The sequence below is a fragment of the Chinchilla lanigera genome, unplaced genomic scaffold (assembly GCF_000276665.1).
Source record: "Chinchilla lanigera isolate Chin_1 unplaced genomic scaffold, ChiLan1.0 scaffold00001, whole genome shotgun sequence".
Classification (NCBI taxonomy): domain Eukaryota; kingdom Metazoa; phylum Chordata; class Mammalia; order Rodentia; family Chinchillidae; genus Chinchilla; species Chinchilla lanigera.
The window spans coordinates 48,026,344-48,033,665 of NW_004955402.1; the positions used below are offsets into that span (position 1 = coordinate 48,026,344).

General features: G+C 40.2%; 2 long non-coding RNA genes across 2 annotated transcripts in view; both read left to right on the forward strand.

The window, feature by feature from the left end:
* Positions 1 to 2,869: 2,869 nt before the first annotated feature.
* On the forward strand, positions 2,870 to 5,234 carry LOC102027594. Its single transcript, XR_259098.2, has 4 exons — positions 2,870 to 3,032; positions 3,468 to 3,661; positions 3,783 to 3,952; positions 5,149 to 5,234. It is a non-coding gene; the product is annotated as an uncharacterized LOC102027594 (long non-coding RNA).
* Positions 5,235 to 6,667: 1,433 nt separating this feature from the next.
* Positions 6,668 to 7,322, forward strand: part of LOC102027801 — a 4,693-nt gene continuing 4,038 nt past the window's right edge. The window contains exon 1 of the long non-coding RNA XR_259099.1: positions 6,668 to 6,715. This is a non-coding gene — a long non-coding RNA (uncharacterized LOC102027801). The remainder of the gene's footprint in view (positions 6,716 to 7,322) is intronic.

Consider the following 7,322-nt stretch of genomic DNA (forward strand, 5'->3'; position numbering starts at 1 on the left):
AAAGGAAAGAAGGAAGGAAGGAAGGAAGGAAGGAAGGAAGGAAGGAAGGAAGGAAAGAAGGATGGATGGAGGGAGGGAAGGAAGGAAGGAAGGAAGGAAGGAAAGAAGGATGGATGGAGGGAGGGAAGGAAGGAAGCAAGGAAGGAAGGAGGGAGGGAGGGAGGGAGGGAAGGAAGGAAAGAAGGAAGGAAAGAAGGACATAGCTACCCATTATTGCCTGTTTAATTTCCCCAGGGAAGAGTTTCTATTCTGAATGTGTGGAGAAGAACCTACTTTTACAGCTACACTTTATACTGACTCTTTTGAAGTTTGCTATTGAAAGGGAGCCTCAGTTTCAAAGATTTCAAGCTCATTTTCAGCAGAAAGGATACAAAGAGGAGAGCATGAAGACAAAAAGCCTCGCTCTGCTTTTGACTGGCATCTCCTGCTAAAAATGCTAATAAGCCAGCTGAGAAGCTGGAGTCCCCCACACAGTTCCAGAATTGCTTTGAAAGGGAGTGGACTGACCCTTGTAAATGAGTTTAACTTGGTTTTTCACATGGATAGAAACTGTCAGTGTTCTGTTATTCATGCTGCCCTGAGTAGCTCTTCATGTACTGAGCGTTGGGCAATGCAGCTTTTTCTGTTGCTTTCACACAACCTCAGGAAGACCTTCTTTCCTCAGAAGCACTCCGCCATGATGGACACCAAACCTGGCTCCTCTTCCTACCCATAACTTCAGCTATTGCCAGCGTCCTTGTCTTCATTTTTCTTGTCTTTCATTTCTTTGAGAAATAGAAAGGCTGAACCTGTTTCCACTTGCATCTGCCTGTTGTCCAGAGCTTAACGCTTAACTTTGTCCTTAGGACGGGTTACCTGGACAGGGAGTAAAGTGACACCAACATTCACACTGCTGGAAAGCCATGTATGACCCTCATGGTGAAGGCAAGGCATCTTCTGAAGTAGGTTTCATCTGGAGGGCTGATGTTGAATTGGGCATCTCTGGACCCTTTGCTCTCCTTCCTCTGCTTGTTCCATCTCAGTCTGTGCCTAGGGGAGGGGCAGTTTCCTTTCCCCTAGGCTCAGACCTGACATACAGAAGGTGCCAGAAGCTCTAGAGCCATGGGCTTCTGGTGCCTGGAATCAAAGGTCAAAGCTCATGGCTTTTCTTCGATCCAGTTCTAAGTACTGGGCAAACGTCCAGCTGGAGAGCGTAGTGGACACGGGTGCTTTCACAAAGAGCAAAAGCTTATTTCTTTATTCTCTCTTTCTCTGTCCCCTCCTTATTCTTAAATTTATGTATGGATATATAATCTGATTACTAATACAGAGGCTCTCTGTTTATTTCATTCTACAAATCTTGTCTGTAAAGAGATCATATGATTTTAAATGAGGAAAGAAGAGAAGAGATGCTTTCAAGCACAAGGGCCAATAATCATAGTAATTTTCTATTCCTTGGATTTCTGATTGCCAATATCTTCAGATGGCTTCAAATGCCATTTTACAGTTTTAGGTATAGCTTCATGGATGCTTTTGAACATTCTGGTAAGTACTGACAATTCATCTCGGAATGGATGACAGTGTTATAGTTTTATTCAAACAGGAGGAAGCATGAGTCATTTTACACTGGCTTTAGAGAAAGAGCTGAATGTTCTAGCCAAACAGTTATGGAGACACATGCACAGGAGTGATGACTGAATCCTCTGTGAGGTAAAGTGCCAACAGCACCATTTCCCTGGAAGGACTCCTGCATACATGTACAAAAGCAATTACAGGGGCTGAGGATTTAGCTCAGCGGCACAGCACCTGCCTGGCAAGTGCAAGGTCGTCAGTTCGATTCCCGGTACCGGAAAAAAACTGGAAAAAAAAACAAAAAACAATTACACAATGAAGGTATTAGCTTCCTTAAAACAGTGGAAAATGAAAGAAGGCAGCACTGTTTGGGAGAGTTCTAGGGAAAAGGAATGAAAGTCCGAAGCTATGTGCTGCCGTCAGTCTTTTCAAGAACTTCTCTCTGACCTGCAGCAGAGGCTGGGGGCATGAGCAGGTTTACAATTCTCAGACCAACTTGTGTGGTTGACCTTATCCATCCACCAGTCAATCAAGCTTCTCCAAGGCTGCCCTTTCTCTCTTCTCTCGTTGGTTGGTCTGGTTAGCAGAGTGAAGAAACACTTGCCTCCTATTTTTTCACTGGTGAAGGTGCAACTCTTAAACCTCTATAAATGTACTACTGTTATTTTATTATGGTTGCTGTTTGACATTGACCGTGACATCCAGATAATATTGTTAAGTGACAGTTACTCTGATGCTAATGTTAACAAATTTTGTTTGTGTATACATACATTTTGTATAGTATATACAGATAATAAATATAGTAACAGATTATATATGCATAGTAGTATGTGCAATAAAGTGTGTGTGTGTAGTAAATTATCTTGGACATCAGAATTTTTAGTATTCCTGGAGATTAGGAACATTTTACTTTTACTTTTTTCCCTAACTCTTTCACTACGACTAAGAATTTTTGAAATAAAAGGAATTCTATTTCTTCCTACTAAATATAGAGTGATTTTTTTTATTTTAAACCCTGAGTTGTGATTCTGTGGGAAAATGATTTTTCATTTTTAAATTCTAAAAATTTTTGAATATAGATATGCTTAGCAATGTCTTTGTTTTTCCCCTCCCCCAATGATGACAGCTCTTCTTCTAGGTAAGCACATTTGGAAGATATGGGAATCTTTACTTATTAAGAGTCCTCTGCTCCTTCTGGTCATCTTCTGCCTGAAGTGCTAATCCTGTTTGTGACAACATAATCATTTTTACAGAACCAATTGTGGAGCTACAAAGCAAGGGTTACATTTCAGGTTGAGAGTAAGCAATGAGGGGCTGGTGATCTCTGAAGAAATAAAAAGAATGCCATTTATATGCAAATCTCCTTAAAGGTGATGAAGGAGAGTGAAGAGACACTGGGCTGAAAGGAATGAAAGAGACTTGAAAAGATTATACCTCCTGAGAATTCCATGGACCTTTTACTCTAGCTGCTAGTTGATTTGGTCAGTTCATTTTGATTAACTGATTGATTCATTCCATTTTTAGTTTCAGAATGCTAGACTTGCTGCTGTTAACAAGGGATGAGAGAGATATTGGCATCCTGATAATGTGCTCTTTGGGGAGGGATAGAGAAAGGACCTGAGAGAGAATGTTCCTCTCTTTAAAGTAACTTCAAAGTTTCTAAGCTTCATCTCGAATGTGGGGACGGGGCATTACAGTGAGCGCATGGTTCTCTGTTTCAATTCATGGTAAATGGGCCATGAGCCTTCCAAAGCTGAGGCTAAGAGAAAAACAGCACTGAGTTGACAAGTTTCGGGGAATGTTAGAGGGAAAAGAAGCAAGGACAATGCCATTGTGATTCTTTAGTCACGTGTTAGACAATTCTGGACGCTGTTTGTTTTCAACAAGCAAAACTAATTTACAAACTTTATTTGCAGATTCCTCTGAATGCAGACCTCAACACTGATTTCTCAGGTTTTAGAGAATGATCAAAAGGAAACATGCAAATAAATTAACCTACAAATTCTGTCAAAGAAAAATTATAATAGGCAGAAGTAAGCCGGCAGGGAAGACTCCCTTCAAGGCTACTGCAGTTGAGGAGAAACTAAACTTAATTCCATTCCAAACAGAGGTGAGAAGGATTGAAGAGCTGGGGTGGTGAGCTGGGAGAAACTACTGGAGGACTCTAGGAGGTTGGTTCACCCAAGTGATTAAGTCTTTCGATTGCTAATTGGCTGTTATTGCTGGTTTAGGTCTCACCTTCCAACAGATCTGGAAGATGAGGAAGCTGACTCCTGCAAAGATTCCATCTCAGAGGGCCAGCTCCCAGGACCTTGACAAAGACAACAGCACACCCATTTCAAAACTAGCCAGAAGTTTGGAAGATATTTAATCTGTATTTTGGCTGGCAGAGAAATAATTTGTAATTCTAAATTTTCTCACATTAATTTTCTAAGAAAAGGAAGGTCAAAGCCTAGGGTCAAGAAGGGCTGATCTAAAAGTTTAGGGAACACAGGGGACATTTCAGACAGTGGTGGCTATTGACAGGTGATAGAGGGGTTCCAGCCCCTTATGGAAATATAGGGTGCTATGCACCACCATGCCTGGCTGTAAGCTTTCTTTTAAGAAAGAATGTCCTTCTTAAAAAAAAGTTTGGAGACTACAAATCAGGTTCAATGGTTAATTTTGCAGTTAAGTAAACTAAAGTTAGAGGGGATCAGGTGAAGAATACATTGAACATTACCTGAGCCCTGAGATCCTACACAATTGTGAAGGTTGCGAGACCTCCCTTCCATTGTGCTCAGAAACCCTCCAAATGCAAGAAATGTCTCTTCCCCATATGACATGGATGAACCTCACAGATGGCCTCTCTGTTGGTTTAGAACTGGAATGTTACCCCCAAAGCCTCATTTGTTCAGAGGTGGGCTTTTTGTTTGTTTGTTTGTTTGTTTGTTTGTTTGTTTCGGTATGAGGAATCAAACTCAGGACCAAAAAAAAAAGAAAATTCAAGAGGTGGGCTTTTCGTTTTCATTTTTCTTCCAGTACCAGAAATCAAACTCATGACCTTGCACTTGCCAGGCAGGTGCTTTGCCGCTGAGCTAAATCCCCAGCCCTAAGGTGGGCTTTTAAAAAGGTGACTAGACCATGGGACGCTCTACTCATCACCAGATTCACCCACTGAAGACTTCAGAGTTAAGCATGGGGGAGGAGGTGGGGTCTGATCAGAAGAGGAGGGTCACGGGGCAGTGGAGACCTGAAGGGTAGCTCTGCCTCCCCGCTCCTCTCTCTCTCTCTGCTTCCTGTGTATCACGAAGTGAACAGCCCTCCTCTGCCCAAGCCTTCCACCATGCCCTTCCTACCTGAGAACCAGGTACCTATAACTGCGGAAGCAGAGCCAAATTAAACCACTCCTGCTTTCAACTGTAGGTGTCAGGCATTGTGTGCCAATGAGAAAAAAGAGCCTAAAACAGCCTCCTGTTTACCGGTGATGAGGCCAGACACAGACTGTCCAGTTGCTGTTTTTGCCTAACCCATGATTAGCTGACCCAGTCTGGCCCTGTGATGAACTGTAACAGAATGTTTGCTAATCAGACATTGGTTAATCTCTTTCTCTCATAGGTGCCTGAACTTCACCCACCCTGAGGCTGAGAGTGCATAAATAATCTCTTCTAAAGGGATAATCATAGGAATAAGATGACTATAGGGTAAAACATTTTCCAATTTCAATCTCCTTTGTTCCACTTTCCCCACATTTCAGGCTTCCCACAGTTAGCCTTATTTACCCATCTTTATAGGAGTAAAGTCTTTTTCTGCCTACTCTTCTGAGATATTTGCAGATCTCTTATTTGGAGCTTCTCCCCCTTGTAATAGTTTCCCTCTTCTTATTACAATAATCTCTTCCCTTCTGAAGTAATTTTGTATATAGAATAAAATCTCTCCTTTGCCAAATTCAGATTTGCTTTGACAGTGTCGTGTACACATTCAGATAGACTTGTTAAAAGATCTGAATTAACAGCCTCAAGTTCTGTTCAGTGTTTTTCTCTAATGAGTGCAGCATGGGTAAAGGAATAGTTAGACTGGACAACGAGGTGAAATCCAGGTATGCGCCACTAGAGGTATCTTACTTTGAGTTCCCTCTGAGAAGAAGAGTGTTGCAAGTCATTTATTTGAGGAGTGACCCAAAAGAGGACAAGACAAGCACTGGGGGAGAAAGTAGGATTGGAAGGAATGAGAAAGAAGGTAGTGGAAGATATATTAGCGAGCAGATTATGACAGGGAAAACCAGAGATGAGTACACCTCGAGATTTCCGGGAAGCAGTGTAGCAACCTGCAGGAAAAGAGTCTATAGGCGCTTCACTAAGAACCCACTGGTGTGTTTTCTTAATTCCATTTTTGGAGGTTTTATTGCTAATATATAGAAATACAACTAACTTTTGTTACATTGATCTCATGCCCTCAGTCAGGCTAATTCATTTATTAGCCCTAAGATTTTTGTATATTCCTTTGGATTTTCTGTGCACAAGATTATTTACATCAACTGCAAGGCAAGGTGATTTGAATTATTCATTTAAATCTAAATATGTGTAACTCATTTTTCTTGTTTAATCACCCTGGTGAGGACCTCCAACTCAATCTTAAAAAGCAGCAGTAGAGATAGACATTCTTGTCTTTTCCCGATCTTAAGGAAAATTTTTTACTCTCCAACATCGGATATTATGCTACCTGAAGTGATAACTCTTTATGTGGATGCCCTTTATTAGTTTGAGAAAAAGTCCCTTTAACTCCTTGGTTTTTTATTTTGTTTTAAATTATAAAACAGTGTTGTATATTTATGAAATACTTTTAAACATTAACGAAACTTTGTGGTTTTTGTCTTTTATTCTTTTAATGTATGATATCACATTGATACATTTTCATATGCTGAAGCAAATTTTCATTCCTTAGATCACACTTGTTTGTACAATCCTTCCAATATTTTGTTATGTTTGATTGGTAGTACTTTGCTGAAGAATTTTGCATTTATATTCATAAGGGACCTTGGCATTCAGTATTCTTTTCTTGATGTCTTTGCTTTAGATGATAGAGTGATACTGACTTCACAGAATGTGGAAGAATTGATGTTAATTACTGTGTAAATGTTTGATAGAGTTTGTGAATCAAGCCATCTACACCTGCGTTTTTCTTTGTGAGTTTTTTTTATTACTTCTTAAACTTTTTATTGTTATAGATATCTTTGGATTTTCTATTTCTTCATGAGTACGTTTTGGTATTTTGTATCTAGAAATTTCCTCGTTCCCACAGGTTAATTTGCTGGCATACAATCATTCAGAATATTCTCTTTAACCTTTTTAAAAATTTCTGGAAGGTTAACAGTGCTATTCCACCAAGAATACACTAACATGTTATTGGGCAGCCTCCTCCTACTTCTTATTAGTGTAGTTAGAAGTCTTTTAATTTTTTTAATATTGGGAAGTAGGAAGAACATGTTCAAATGGCAAGGGGAATAAGGGAGGGGAGAGTGGGAAAGGAAGAACAAGAAAAGGAATTAAAAAACAGAATGGAGGAGAAAAAATGGCAACAAAGCTTTTGTAAATGGTGAGAGGAAGAAGAGCTGAGGGAGGGGAGGAAAAAGGGAAAAAGAACAATTACAACATATTATGTACAGGTACAAATTCCCTGTGATGAACATGATCAGTATGTGTGACAAAATGGTACTAATCAAGTCTTTTTTAAAAATATCTATCGAGGGGGCTGGGGATTTAGCTCAGCGGCAAAAGCGCCTGCCTGGCAAG